Consider the following 16888-nt stretch of genomic DNA (forward strand, 5'->3'; position numbering starts at 1 on the left):
ATTTGAAGTCTTCCTGGATTAATTTATTTTCTTTAATTGTGGAATTGGTGTTGCTGTCTTTGTATAATGCACTTGGTAGTTAGCTATCTTGCTAAGTCTACAATATCCTAGTGTGTTCATTATCCTTGCCTGGAATTCTTAATAGTATTACAATGCATGAATTAGGATTACAGTGACATCTTAGAGTCTATAAATTTAAAACTCTTATCTCTGTAATTTTGTAATGATAGGCTGAGTCAATCTATCCATTCATCTCAGTTTAATTCAGCAAGTATTTATGGAGGAATTTTTGTGCCTAACATTGTGCTAAGGTCCCTGTGGAAGTTAAAAAAAGTATAAGCCAACAGGATGTTAATATCTTTTTTAAGTCAGTAAAAACTTGTAGACAAGTAGAAGCTAAAATGTTTGAGTTCAAGACCACTAACAGTGTTTGGAATGTTTACTCTTTGATTAATTCTTTTTAAAAATAATTTTAAAATGTTATATAGACTATATTTCCTTCTTTCCTAAATTTTATACTTGGTGCAAAAACTTGGGAGTCTTTCAAGATCTTAAGAGAAATGAGCTAAAAATAAGAAAGAGTCTATTGACATCCTGTTAATAGTAATTGGATAATATAATATGGGGTTAGACTGGATGATCTATAAGAGTCTATTTAGCTTGGAAATATATGATGTTGACTGAGAGCTCTGCATTACTCAAATGATTTGATTCAATAAACAGACATGATGTGTTTTCTAGGTTGAAAAACTCATGGGAGGGCTCCCCAATAAAAGTCTATTTTGGTGTCTCATAATAGTAGAAAGCTGGTCCTGGTTTCTCAAAGGCCCCAGAATACAACTCTCATATGTCTTACTATGCTCAAATATAAGTTTGGTGACACTGAATGTCCAGGCTTGGTGACATTATATCCTTGGTAGCTGAGGATGTATGAAGAGGCTCATTACCAGTAGGTGACTTCCTTTTCCCTTCTTTGTGGCAAAAGTCAGGAGACAAAAGGGAGAATATTGAAAAAAAATGGAGAGATGGAGGGATAGGGAACAAGATAGGGAAAAGGAGGAGAATAAAAAGGAAAGAGAAGGAAAAGAAGTGAGAATGAGGGACTGGGAAAAGAAACAGGAGGAAAAGATAAGGTGAGAAAGATGGAAGGAAGGAAGGAAGGAAGAAAGGAAGGAAGGAAGGAAAGAAAGAAGGAAGGAAGGAAGGAAGGAAGGAAGGAAGGAAGGAAGGAAGGAAGGAAGGAAAAAAAGGAAAAAAGGAAGGAAAAAAGGAAGGAAGGAAAAAAAAGAAAGAGGGGAGAAAGGGAATTATGGCTTAGAGGTATGCAGAGAAAAGTTCAGAAAGTAATTTTCCACTCTAGTCTTAAACAAACATCCCTGTACTCAGTAGAAATGTACATCAACTGTTGATTTAGGGTACTTATATTTTAAATATAATAACAAGTTCTGTACATTAATCATCTATCTGCTTGTGACCTTAGCAATAGCTATAACAGGATTAACTACAAATCTGTTTCAAATACAACCACATTTTGAGAGAGTATTTCTATTATACAAAACATTTATTAACTTTTAAACATAAAATGTAAGGTTTCTAAACATTTTAATGTTGTTTTTATCAAATATGAATGCCTGGGGTCTCTTTCCTATAAATGTAGGGCACGAATAATTTATTTGTTTATAAGTGGGGAAGTGAATGACAAGTGAACTATAAACAGCATGGTTCTTGTTTGCTACTAGCATTAGAGAAACCTTCCCAAATCATGAAGTCAGCAAAATTTAATGCAATAATTACTGCAGGACTTTCATCTGTCTAGGAAACATTGTTAGTAATAACTACTACGCTTATTATGTGTTAGGCACTCTGCTAAGCACTTCAATTCTTCTCTTATTTGATCCTCACAACAACCCTTGAAAGTAAGTGCTATTATTCCTCCCCTTTTACAGATGAAGAAACTGAGACATGACATTTCCTGACTCCAGAACCAGCTCTCTATGCACTATGGCACCATCTAGCTATTCTATATATAATAGGATGTTCATACTATGCATGTATAATATAATAATAATTATGTATATAATATATAGGTATGTTGTAATATAGTAATAACTATATATAATACCTGATGTTTATACTATGGTTCATACATATGGCTAAACATGCATCTCAATTAAACATCACATTTTTGAGGCAGATTCTATAAGTATTGTGGGAAATCAAAAGAATTTGAATGACTTACTTATGACACAGCCAGTTAAGTATCAGAGGCAAGATTCAAACCTAATCCTGTCTTCCTGAAGTTTATTAGATACACATTCTGCTATCCCAGATAGCTTCATTAGCTTCTAGTCATTCCTATTTCTTTCTATTCTCAATTGCCTCATCAACTCCAAGGAACAGAAGGATCCAATTATTTAAAAAAATGTATTTATCTTTCCCATAAGAGTCCCACAAAACCAGAGTTCTCTGGTAACCTGACAAAAAGAGATTAGACTGGAGAAACAGAGAATGTTCAATTTCTTTACCTTATCAAGTGTTCATCAGGTTTCTTTCTTATCAAACCTTGATTTCTTAAGCTCTGACTATACAAGCTCCTATTTCTTTAAAGGACCCCAACTCCTTGGATAGCTATTTCTTTTGTGTTACATGTGCATTTCAAATTAAATGAATCTATTTTGAAAGTAAAGTTTTCTTTTTCTCTTCTTTGCCCCATTTTCTTGTACATTTGGGGATAATACTGTTCCAGTTCATCTCATTACCATATAAACTGTGCATCTGCAGCTTATAGGCCAGGATACCAAGGCTCAAATTACTCTGTCAGAAAAGAAGTTCATCCAGCTCCTTATAGCTACTGATAATTTAATGCCTTCACCATTTCTGTCTTATTAGCCCTGCTCCTTAACTTTCTGCAATTTCATCTGCCATGATTTATTCAATATCAGAGTATTGTGGTGCATAAGAAAAAAAACTTCTTTTTTGTTAGTGCTGATTTTATAAAACAAACTTCAAAGGAAGATCGAGATAACAATTCAAAGAAACATACCTTAAGAGAATAGTTCTTAAGTTGTTTATTACTAAAGAAGAAAACAATGAAACAAAGTACATCTGCATAAAACCTGAAAGATGTGGTACTTATAGTTGTATATAGAAATATGGTATTGAACAATCTGTAATGCCATGAAATTATATATACATATATAGACTGTTTGGAAAATTAATTCTTCTGGTTATGTATGTACACATGTAGTACAAAACATGTAGTACAAAAACAATCTATATTTCTTTGGAAATTTTGGTTTTCTGTATACACACACACACACACACACACACACACACACACACACACACACACATATATATATAAAACATGTACACACATATCAGGATGCGACCAACCCCTAGTGTAGTTTTAAACTTTAATGATTTTAGAAGTATAAATGTTCTGAACTTTAAAAAATTTGAAATTTTAAACAAAATTAAACAAATGAAAGTTTGTTTAAAATATTGTTGTTCCTTTTTAAAAAGTCAACTTAATAGATAAAGGACCCCATTGCAAAATAGATCAATAAAGACCAAATTATGTATGGGAAAAGTGGAGGTAGGGGCAAAATATTCAAAATCTTCATCAATGACACACAAAAAGTGGTAGTCTAATAAGGTAGTCTAATAATAAGTCTCATAAATAATTAATTGTTAAGAAATACACAAATACTAAAATAAATAGTGGCAGAGTCCATATCTTTGAGTGGCTACTGCTTAGTCTGTGCCTTAGGCTTTGGGGAGCTAGTGACTTCCGGGGTCTTTAGGCCACAGACCATGGAAAAAGGGAATAGGAATGGAGAGAGGAGTTGGGGAGAGAGGAGACGATGTAGTCCAGAAATCCTTTGCCTACAGCTATTACCCCTTCAGAAGATAACAATATGGTACTTCACCTTCACAAAGATCTGGATTTTGTTGGTAGAAGTAGGTATCCCAAGGGTTGAAGTGTTTGAGTTGTGAAGTGGTACTATTTTCTGTTATCTCACTGGTTTTCTCTGAAGAAATCTTATATAAGCAAACTTAAAATTCTAGTTATTTTCAAAATTTTCCCTTAATGAATCAATTGAGTTGGAACAAATTTACATTTTGGAAACTCATGTTATAGCAGAATTATCTATCTATGTATCTATCTCTCTGTGTACATGTATGAACATATGTATGTGTATGTATATATGAATACATCTGTATATAAGAGTGCATATGTGAAGCTGCGAGTAGGGTAGTAGATGTGGGGTAAGGAAAACAGTAGTTCAAATTTGGCCTCAAATACTTAACTAAGAGTATGACCCTGGGTGAATTATTTAACCTTTGTTTGCCTAGTTTCCTCAACTGTAAAGTGGGGATAATAATGGTACCTACTTTCCTGGGTTTTTGTGTGGTCTGAATGAAATAATACAGAATTATTATTTCTATATTATATTTCTGTACATAGTATAGAATATAAAGAGACAATGTGGAATAGTAGATGGAGAGCTGGCAGTATTGTAAGGATGCCAGGGGCTCAAGAACTTCTGACACATACATTAGCAATATAACCAGAGGCAAGCCCCACAATCTTCCCATGCTTTCTTTAAGGCTTCTCTTTAAGACTATAAACTGAAATTCAAGTGTTATTTTATATGGGTAGAGGGAGTTTCCTAGACTTTTGAAATCATGGGTCTGAAATCCCCCCCTGTATATATGCATGTGTATAGGTATATATGTGTTGTATGCATGCATGCATGTATGTGTATATATATATATATATATATATATATATATATGTATATGTTTAGATATGCATTATATATTTAAAATAAAATAGAAATAAAACACACAATAAATAAAGTATAGTAATAAATAAATAAAGTATAAACAATACTTTCCATAGTAGAGAAGAAAGACTTGGAGTTAGAGATCAGTGATCAAACTACTTCTTAGCCATGTAAATTTGAGCAAGCAACTTGCCCTGGATACTGTACCCCACAATTCCTCCTTGGTGGATATGTCTCTTATTGCTACTAACTTCTAAATTGTCAAACAAAGTATCTCTTCAAGCAAGCATGTTTCTTTATATATGATGGAATTAGTCCTATTGATCTCTTATCTTCACCTTTCTTAGCACCGTCTGTCTCATTTGCACTTCCCATGGAGTCTTGGTTTCCAGGGGACCGTCCTGCCTTCTCTTTGTTTACTTTTCTAGCACCCCAGTCCCTGGGGCTTCTTAAATGTTTTCCACTTGTGATCCCTTTTTGCTCTAGACATTTTTACGAGAGTCCGGGTCAGAAATAGATATGCAAATCAAACATTTTTCTGATAACAAACCATAATTTCACGATCGTCACATTGAGTTACAAGACCCCATGGGGGTTCATGAACCACAGTTTGAGAAGTTGGGAGTTATACTTATTTCTCCCGGTGGCTGCTTCTCAAAAGATTTCCAAAAAAGGAGGGGCAGAAGTTATGATTCCAAGTAGCTTTTCCCAGTCTGTGACTCAAAAGGGGAAGGGCAGCCCTGCCCCATCAGCTAAGATTTATGCCCTTACTATAGCCATCAAGGGGAGAATGGGAAATACTGGTCTGGTTTAACATTAGGAAAAATTCAGGTTTTAGAAAAGAGTGACAGGAGATACATGCAAGGTTCTCTGAAAATAGATGGGATTCATATCCTGAGATTTAAAAGCAGCCTTATATTCACTTTTGAAAGGAAAAATCTTTTTTGTAACTCTGCCAGAGAGAAAATTCATTGTTTTGACTTAACAGAACACTCCATTAATTCTGTAGTGAAGAAAGGGAGTTGGAATTTTGCATTTATCTGTGGATGTCTCAACTATTTATGCATAACAATAAGGACATTTTTTCAGTGTTAGCAATATATTGTGTTTTTGTGATAGCTTTGTGAAGGAAAAGCCAATACTTTTGAAGGAGTCCAAAAACACCTGGCTATTAAGATTTAATTAATGGTATTCATAAAGAGAAAGAAAAAGCTTAAAACTGTTTTTCTCTTTCTTCTGCTTCTGATTGTTCCAGGATTTTCTTTTAGAGTATTCAAAGCATTGAATAGTGAAATCAGTTTCCATGTTAAGGTATTTGGTTTCGGTGATGCTGTTTTATCAGAAAGGTAACAGATGGTAAATTCATGAGACAGCTATTGGATAATATTATATCCATAATTCTTAAAGATTCACACTTTAATTCCAAATTCCTAGAAATGATTGTAAATTAAATATATTAAGAGATATGTGCAAATTTATTCAATAAAACACAAATGTAGGTTGACAAGAACCAATCCCAAAACCTTAATTTTACTTGAGAAAAACACTGCTTTCTTAGTGAAAGCAAGGCAGTTATAGAACAGGAATGGGAGAAAAAAAGCTCCTTTAATTAAATATGTCAGCTTCTCAAGAGAGATAATACCTTTGTATAGAGAGCTCACTTAGTTTAAATAAGAAATAATTTATCTATTTATCTGTTGTTGAATCTTTCGAAATACTATCTTTTAAAGCAGGACTTCTTAAACTTCTTAATCTAGGATTCCTTTTTATCAGAGAAATTTTTATGCAACCCTAGATACATAGGTATATAAAGTAAGTATACCAATCAAACCTTTATGGATAATAAATCATAAGGAAATTTATTTTAAAACATTTTTTGGTAAACATAGAATTTTGCTATTTATTAAAGATGAAAGCAAATTTGCATGCTAATGAGATGGAGGTGATTATTTTTACATAAAGAATTAAATCCTGGTGGAATTCTTGATACCTTTTACTGTTGCTGAATGTTTTGCAATCCCCACATTCACTTACATGATTCCATGTGGAGTCGAATGCTAGGCCGGGAGTCAAATATATCTTCAAATCTGGTCTGATAGTAACTAACTGTTGTGACCCTGGGCAAGTCACTGAACCCTGTTTGCCTCACTTTCCTTATCTGTAAAATCAGATTTAGAAGGAAATAGCAAACTACTCCAGTATCTTTGCCAAGAAAACCTCAAATGCTGACATGAAGAGTTGGACATGACATTGAACAACAATGAGATAGATATAAAACAGTAGCTTTTAAGATAAATTAGGAAATACATTTGGGAGTTTGAAATCATAATGTAAGGAAAAATTTTGATAATAACTACAGTTTTGCAGTATTGAAATATTTAAATTTTTCCCCCTATCACCACAAGGTAGGTAGTTATAAATATAATTATGCCCATTTTATAGTTGAAGAAACAGATTCACAGAGGGAACATAATAGCTCTGATATCTAGTGTCAAAATCAATATTTCAGCCTAGGTTTCTAGCCCACCGCATTGCTTTTGTTGAGACTAATTGATGGAGAAGCTAAAACTAGGGAGGAATGACTGGGCTTTTCTCCAGGGTATAAAATTTCAATATGGGAAATTTAAAAGAACTGACAGCATCTATACTCTGTTAAGGAAGAAGTTGTGTGTAGTTGAGTAAGTAAAGAGCAGTTATACTGAGAATGGTGGGGATTCTAATAGATAGTCAGAATTTCAAATGGAAACCTAGTTATTTTTCCCAGAGTTCCTTGGGTGAGAAGGAAGAAGGAGAGAGCAGAGGGAGAGATTGGTGGGACTGAGATTAAGTTCAGGCTGTAGGTAGAAAGAGAAGCCCATATTTGGTCTGGCAGGTGGTCCCTCTCAATGACCACATTGTTGACCTTTCAGGGCTGTATTTTGAAAGTACATACTGTTCTAGGGATAAGGGCCAACTAGGGATTAATAGACTGTGATGTAGCCAAACTGCCTCTATCCTATGACCAGAGAGGAGTTGCCTTTGATTACCATTTCACTGAAAATGAGGTGCACCTCGGGCAGGATAGGACCCAAGGACTGAAATATACCCTCAGCCTCTGGTTAGCCCATAATTATTTTTTTATTGAACCTTTTTATTTTTAAAACGTATGCATGGATAAATTTTCAACATTGACCCTTGCAAAACCTTGTGTTCCAAATTTTCCCTCCTTCTTCCCATTCCCTAGATGGCAAGTAATCCAACATGTGTTAAATATGTTAAAATATATGTGTACATATTTATACAATTATCTTCCTGAACAAGAAAAATCAGATCAAAAAAGGAAAAAAATGAGAAAAAAAACAAAATGCAAGCAAACAACAACAAAAAGAATGAAAATGCTATGATGTGATTCACACTCACTTCCCATATCCTCTATGTGAGTGTAGATGGCTCTTTTCATCACAAAATCATTGGAACTGGCGTCAATTATCTTGGAAAGAGTCATATCCATCAGAATTGATTATCATATAATCTTGTTGCCATGTACAATGATCTCCTGGTTCTGTTCATTTTATTTAACATCAGTTCATGCAAGTCTCTTCAGACCCCTCTAAAATCATCCTGCTGATTGTTTCTTATAGAACAATAATTTCAATAACATTCATATACCATAAATTATTCAGCCATTCTCTAACTGATGGGCATCCACTCAGTTTCCAGTTTCTTGCCCCTACAAAAAGAGCTTCCACAAACATTTTGCACATATGGGTCCCTTTCCCTAGCACATAATTATTAAGAATTAGTTAAAATCAAATGTCCTGCTTCTTTGAGCAGATTAAGAGCATCTGAGCAGCACCCATGGAATGACCTAAGATCTGTGTCTCCCTCTTCCCCCATGGAGTGCTGTGTTCTTCTTAACAACTTAGAGTACATTTTGTGTTGCTTATAGTGAACAGTTTTTAGTATTTTTCTTGAGTTCAAAAAAACTCAACCATGGCTCTAGTTAATGTGTAACAGGAGATAAGAAAAGTCAGGAACAGGAAATGAACCTGTGATTTAATTGATATAGGGATTTTCTGATAAGGTAAATCCTCTATCTACAGAGATCCACATCTACCCTGGAACTCTGTGTGATGAAGAATTGCTAGATGGATTAAGAAATTGCTCAGGATCAAACAGATATCTATCAGAGGTAAAATTTGAATCAAGGACTTTTGAGCTTCAAGGACAGTTTTGTATCCACTTCACCAAAGGTGTCAAATATCTGGCCTACAATGCATCCAGAACTGGATTAAAATGTAATTGGGAAGCATTTAACTAAACAAACAAAAATACAATTGAACATAGATAATATTAATATGTGGTTTTCTAAGTCAGTATTCCAGGAGCAGGGATTCTTCAATGACATCACTGCACTATGCCACTTTGCCTTGTGATAAAGAAACAGACTAGAAATACTGAATGAATGTTGAGTGTTTATATTATACATTATAATTATTACATAGTGTTATCTCATGTATAAATATATATTGTATAACATTATATATGTGTATATATGCATATGTACATATATATACATACATATACACATATATGTACACATATACATACATATATATGTACATATATACATACATATGCATATACATATATATATATATATATATATATATATATATATATATATATATATATATATATATATATATATATATATATATATATATATATATATACACACACATTTTATATTATCCTTTCTGGACTTCATTATTCCCTGCCTCCATCTGAAGATCCTTTCACCATCCCTTTTTCCTTATTTTCCCAGAAAAGGTATTATATCTTTAAAACAATGTTAGAGTCTTTCTATTCTAAGATGAAATAATTAGTAAATAAGAAGACAGAATATCTTTTAGCTACAATGTAGCTAGAGAGTCTGGGTTTTTGAGACAGGGAGATATGAGTTCAAGTTCTACCTTTGACACATATGTAGATGCATAGCCAAGGGCACACAATTTTCAATAAATCAGGCAGCTCTTGAAGATTAAAAACTGCAGAAAATAATTTATGTGATTTGCTGGAGGGAGTTTTCACACTTGTTTCTCACATCTACTAAGCCTACGTCTAGAAATGATGGAAAGAAATTCTCCAAGATTTCAAGTAATTAAAAGTCAACAATTTTCATAGTATCTGTGGAGAGAAAAAGACAATTGTTAAGTAGTCGGGGACATTCTAAACTAGAAATAAATATTACAAGGAATTATCATCCAATTTTCTTTATCAACTACTAGAATTAGTTCAAATTAGCTCTCAAGACCTGAATGTTAAATTTTCAGCATGGACATTTACATCCCCCAAATCAGCAAACCAGAGCTTATTTGTTATTTTGTTTATTGTCTAGACTTAGAAAGTGATGGAGAAAATGCAGATTAAATTTAAAAGCACATCATTTAGTTGGTAAACATTTACCAAGATATATTTAGAAGAATTGCACATGTTTAAGTTATATTGGATTGCTTGCTATCTGGAGGGGGGCAGAGAGAGAACAAATTAGAATACAAGGTTTTGCAAAGGTTTGAAAACTATCTTTGCATGTATTTGGAAAAATCAAAATCTATTAAAAAAACATTTACTGGGGCGGCTAAGTGGGGTAGTGGATAGAGCACCAGCCTTGAAGTCAGGAGGACCTGAGTTCAAATCTGGCCTCAGACACTTAAGAGATCCTAGCTGTGTGACCCTGGGCAAGTCACTTAACCCCAACTGCCTCAGCAAAAAAACAAAAACAAAAACAAAAACAAAAACAAACAAAAAAACATTTACTAGTAGCCTCTATACTACTAAATTACAATGAAATTGCCTATTGTTTCTACAATATTTCTCCCCTATGAATTCTCTTACTTGTCATTATAAAATCTAGAACAATTGATAAGAGTAGGTGACATCCTAGTTTTTAGAAATGTTTTTAAGCAAGACAGAATTTAAGTGATTTGACTAGTGCAACATGGTTGTTTTAGGTTATTATCCTGCCAGAATTTTCTGCTGCTTCTTCTTAGATTGTGAGAGATTTAAGACTGAGAAAAAAGAAACAAAGGTAGTTTAGCATCTGAATCTCAAATGTCATTCTCTTCATAATTGTACATGGATTTATTAGCATTTTCAGCAAAATAGTTAACATATTCTTATTAAATTTTTTTGACATTTTTTGTTTTCTTATCTCCTTCAATTTCTAATATGCACTTCTTTCCTCACCCAGAAGACCATCTCTTATCACAAAAAATTAAAAAAGACAAACAAAAAATGCAATTTAGCAAAAATACCCAATATATAAATCAAATCCCAATGATATATTAATTTTCCAATCCCATGGCCCCAGCTTTATGAAAGAAGGGAGGAAGATAAATATATTCTTATATTTTCAGGAAAAAGTTTAGTATTTTAACAAACATTTAAAAATTGAATTAAGTTTTTAATTTATTACAATTTAGAGAAACAGAACATCACATTTTGGCGCCTGAACAACTTGTATTTACCAAAGTGCCCCTTTCTTCCTTCCAAGATACCCATTCCTTATGAAAAAAAAGAAAAAAGAAAAAAAATTAAACAAAATCAGTTGACATTAACAAATATATTAGGGAGATTATTCTAGAGTTGATATGAGTGATAGTTTGGAAGAAGGAAAACTAGCCAAGACCATTATCAAGAAGAAACTAAATTTGAACATGTGTGGTTATCGTTGCCTCATCTCAGTGTGTTCATTCAAATTTTATTAAAAAATCAATTGCCTCTGAGGTATTGATTTTAAATTTCTTCCAAAGATGAATTCAGAAACTGAAAGGGAATGCCAGGCAGGAATGTGGGTAGAGAAGCAAAGGAACTGATACATTTTTCAACACATTTTTTTTCTACTAAAGGTAGTGGATGGGCTGAAACTCCATCATGAAAGAAATCATGTTGGCTATTTGGACTTTTGATCTGCACCCACATCATGCTCCCTTATCTTCTAAGTTGTTCTTTTCTTCTACATCCAGGGTAATAGTACTATGGGAAGAGAAAGACTGGGCAAAGTAGTGGTCTTAGCACACCAGGATTGATTGACTACCTGTTTCATATCTCTGAACCTGCTGGTGAGGGGGAGAATTTTCTTATGACAGGTAGGACATCTCCCTCCCTTAAACATACCCCTCTAACTTTTTGGCTCAGTAAGAGAGAATGACATGAAATCTTGCAAGATTAATCTCTTCCACTGCCCTCAAGATCCAGACTTCCTCATTGCCACGAAGACAATTGGGATGATTAGAGTCTACAGGTGGAGCTGGACTCACTGATCACAATATGGATACTGGCAAGGGCAGATGTCATTGAAATTGGATTGTCAGTCTTCCAAGAGGGTGACTAGAATGACTGTGGTTATAATTATTATGGCAGCTGTTAGTATTGCTCTGGTTTGATAATCCATGGTGAACTAGACTGTCAGACTATATCTAGGGAGGTAAGCCAGATCCTGATGACTGCAGCATGAGGAGAGAAGATCATAACTTCCTAGATAGGAAGCAATTGAAAATTCTCTCATTAATCAAAGAAAGGAAGATTGTCTTCTCCTTTCACTGTATGCCTATTTTCCCTTGATCTAAAGTTAGAATCATGAACCTAAACTCAACCATCTCTGAGGTCCCTTTCAGTTCTCAATTCAGGATTCTATATTGAATAACTAAGCTTTATGGATATGGGGGAGAAGAGACCATTGCAATTATGATCCAGAAAAAAGGAAGGCTACAGGATAGGATCTTTAGAGTTGCTTAAGATCATATTTTTAGTTTTCAATAGTTTCATTAATATTTCATTTTATAATAAAGATAATATTCAGGATTTCAGAAAGGCTTGGAGAGACTAACATGAAATTAGTGAAGAGAGTGGAACCAAGACAATATTGTACACTACAACTTCAAGATTATGTGATGTTCAGCTCTTATGGACTCTTTTCAACAATAAGGTGATTCAGGCCAATTCCAATGGATTTGTGATGGAGAGAGCCATCTGCATCCAGAAAAAGGACTATGGGGACTGAATGTGGATCACAACCTAGTATTTTCATCTTTTTTGTTGTTGTTTGCTTGCTTTTTTTTCTGTCCCATTTTTCCTTTTTGTTCTTATTTTTCTTGTGCAGCATGATAAATGTAGAGATATGCATAGAAGAATTGCACATGTTTAACATATAGTGGATCACTTGCTGTCCAGGGGAGGAAGTAGTGGGAAAGGAGGGAGAAAAATTTGGAATATAAAGTTTTGCAAGGGTAAATGTTGAACACTATCTTTGCATGTATTTTTGAAAATAAAAATAAAAACTATCATAAAATATTTTTATTTTTCAAATATCTTTTATCTTTTAAAAAATCTTTTAAAAAAGATAACATTCAGTCACTAAAGTGATTTTCCTAAAAAATCTTTAGATCTGATCATATCACCCTTCCATATTCAATAATCTGCAGTGGCTACCTATCTATTGCCTCCAGAGTCAACTACAAAATGCTTTCTTGACTATTTAAAGTTCTTTATGATGCAGCTCCTTCCTACCTTCCTAGTCTTTTTACACCTGATATGAATTCTTTGATATGATGACACTGGCCTCCTGGTATTCCATGAACAAGATAATCCATCCCTCAGCTCAGAGCATTTTCTCTGGCTGACCTCTATGCCAGGAACACTCTCCTGCCTCTTCTCCTCTACTGACTTCCCCTGCTTTTTTTCAGTTCTAACTAAAATCTCTCATTCTATAGGAAGCCTTCCCCAATTCTTCATAATTCTAGTACTTTCCTTCTGTTAGTTAAGTCACTTACCTCTTTCTGCCTCAGTTCCTCATATGTAAAATAAGCTGGAGAAGGAAATGGCTAATCACTCCAATTAAATTTGCCAAAAAAAAACCCAAAAACCGCTCTAATGGGCTCACAAAGTGTCAAACATGACTAAAATGACAGAAAAACAAGTTTCCCTCATTAGATCATAAGCTCCTTGAGGGCAAGGTCTGCCTTTAACCCCTTTTTATCTCAGCACTTGGTGCATAATAGGTGCTTAAAATGTTATTAATTATTTATTGATCAATAATTGTGAACCTGGTGAATTTCTTAGCACTACTGGAGTTAATTCATTGGTGGGTTTGAAGTAGTCTAGTAGCTTGTAGACAGCTCACCCTCTGGTGGTCTGAAAGGACATTGCAACCTTTTGGAAGGCAATCCCAATTGAATTGCCAGAGGTGATCTGAAGTGACTCTTGGGTTTGGTGGCTGAAGAAGAAGGGCACCTGGTTGTCAGCTCAGATACTGAACTCCCTATGTTGACAACACAATGACAAGAACTGTCTTCCTGTAGGTTTAAGGAAAATGGCACATGAGCCCATTTTGACTGCTTACACAGGCGGGGGTCAACTGCAGTAAAATAAGCCTTGAAGAATCTTTAATAGTGGAATTTAATAAACACAGGAACGGTCTATAGAAGTGAATCATGAAATCTTCCTTTCTTCTGGGTGGAGACTGATCTATGATTTCATGAGTATATGAAATCCTTAATGAGGAAATCTCTCCTCTTAATAAAGCTTAATGTCTTCTCTGTAATTTATGATCTCAGGCACTGAGAGACTAATTTACACAGGATCACCTGTGTCTAAAACAGGATTCTATCTTAGTCTTCCTAGTTTTGAGGCAAGCTCTTTGCTTTTCTTGAGATCTTCAAAAATGAAACATTTTTATCAGGGATGGTACAGTTTGTGTTTCCACATTAGAGCAGGATGAATAGAGAAGATGATCTCTTAAGACTTTATGATCAGAACATCACCAAATATATTCCTGGCCTGCCTTGGCCTAAGTCTTCTTGTGGCAGAACACTCAAGCACAAGATGGGCACCAGCTGTCTCCACAAGCAAATACAAAAGAGGCAACTTCTGGCTCAGGCTGCATGTCAGTATCCCCAGACTTTGTGGCCTGAAATCCCTCAGTCCTGAGTTAGGTACTGCTCATCCTGACTATCATGCTTGCTAAGCTTCATGAACTCCCCTTGTTCATTGAGTACAAAATCCACAACTTGAATATTAGAGTAAAATAAACAAAAAAGGTGAGGGGTGGTTTCTGGGTTCAGCCCTTCTCCCCTTTGGAAAAGAAATCCCCCTGAGCCAAGGCAATTGTTGATTTCTTTGACCAACTCCCAGTTTCTGATCTGAATTCTGATCCTTCCTCAGACACACATTAGCTGTATGACTCTAGGAAAAGTACCCAACCTCAGCCTTAATTTTCTTATTTGTAAAATGAAATGATTGGCCTTCAATGTATTCTATCTCTATGAGCCTACTGATTGAATATATCAATATCCGTATCTCTATATTTATGATCCTACCAATCAATAACTATTTATTACTGCTACCATCATAGTGCTAGGTGTTGAGGATAAAGTCTGAAGGAACAAGAGTCTCTATTCTAATAGAAGAGATAAATACACATAAAATATGAAATTAATAATTTTAAATATATACAAATTAGTTAGATATAAGGTAATTTGGGAAGGAAGGTACTAGCAGTGGAGGGAAGGGGAATTAGGAAAGACTTCATAGAAAATGGTGCTTGAGTTACATATTAAAGAAAGAGACTCTGTGGCATGGAAATTAGGAAGGAGTGAATGTATTTCAGACATGAGAGTTAGCCAATGTAAGGCATGCAAACGAGAGATGGAAAGTGGTATACGAAGAATAGAGAAGACCAGTTTGGCTGGGTAACAGTGTGGAGGAGAAGGAATAATGTGCAATGATGCTCAAAAGCTATGTTGGAGTTAGGCTGGGTATGGATTTAAAAATTAAACAGTGGGGATCAGTCTTCATGTAACTCATGAAATTCTGAATTTTTAATTAGTTCTGTTATCTTGTGACTGATGAGAGACTTTTAAAAAGTCCATTTAGCTTTTCCTCTTGCTCAAAAGAAAATAAGATTTCCCAGAAGGCAATGTATTTTCTTTTCAGGGTCTGGACTCATTTCTAGGATTAGTTTGTAAACTTGCAAGTGGCTCACTTTTTCAATTACTTGATATGGGATGATTAACCATCAATATGATATTTTATGTTCTTTGCACACCAAAATTTCTTAATAGAATTCTGTATCTTTTAAAAAATATTTATTGTATTCTGAACTTAAGAAATAAAACACTTTCAAACCATAGTAGAATAGAAAAAAAGATGATCATACATGAAACTGCAATCTATTATGTACAACTTACTTTTGAAGATATATCTGTAAAATGAACTTAAGGATCATCTTATCACTAATTTTTAACAGAACTACCCTTTCTTCATTATCTTTTTTGGGAACATTAAATCATGAAAATAGATTTTTAAATTGTTAAAATGATAACTGTGGTCAGCTTTTTTGTTTTGGTAAAGAGACACACTCTTCAAAGTAGCCCATGACACCTTGTTTAACCATACCCCCAAGGGATACAGCAGTGACTAACATTGAGCAATAAGTGAAAGTTTGACTAAATTATAATAAAAAGGGTTGGTAAATCTCGTGCCAGCCTATAGTTGTTCTAACTACATTGTGCTTATGTCTAACATATACTTCACTTTGAAGTGGGAATTATAATGAATTATCTCTTAAGACTTGATGGCTGCCACATTATTTAGAACCCACACCAAAGGAATCTTGAAGGCTTAATCCTACAGAATAAATAAGTGGTATATTTCTATTACTGGGGGATGCTTTTAGTATTTGTATATGTAGTTTAAATTTAGGATCCATATAAGAGTCAATATGTAGTTTCCAATTATAATCCTATATGTGTCCAGAGAAATGTGAATTTTCTTTCAGCTGGATCTAAGAAATATAAATGTATTTTTATATAGGACACATATTTTTGTTGTTGAAATTATTTTTACATATTTTGATCACTGAAACTTGTAAAGGGCTGAGACTCCAAAAAGGTATGCTTGAATAGGTCAACAGAGCACTTAAGGCTAATTACCTATTCAATGTGAGACTCTATTAGCATATATTTGGATAACTGGCTCTTCTCACTGTTGGTGCTTGCTGAATGTTTGGTGTTAAGATAATCAGAGGCAAGGATTGGAGGGTGGAGGGACAGAGG

The sequence above is a fragment of the Sminthopsis crassicaudata genome, chromosome 5 (assembly GCF_048593235.1).
Source record: "Sminthopsis crassicaudata isolate SCR6 chromosome 5, ASM4859323v1, whole genome shotgun sequence".
Taxonomy (NCBI): Eukaryota; Metazoa; Chordata; class Mammalia; order Dasyuromorphia; family Dasyuridae; genus Sminthopsis; species Sminthopsis crassicaudata.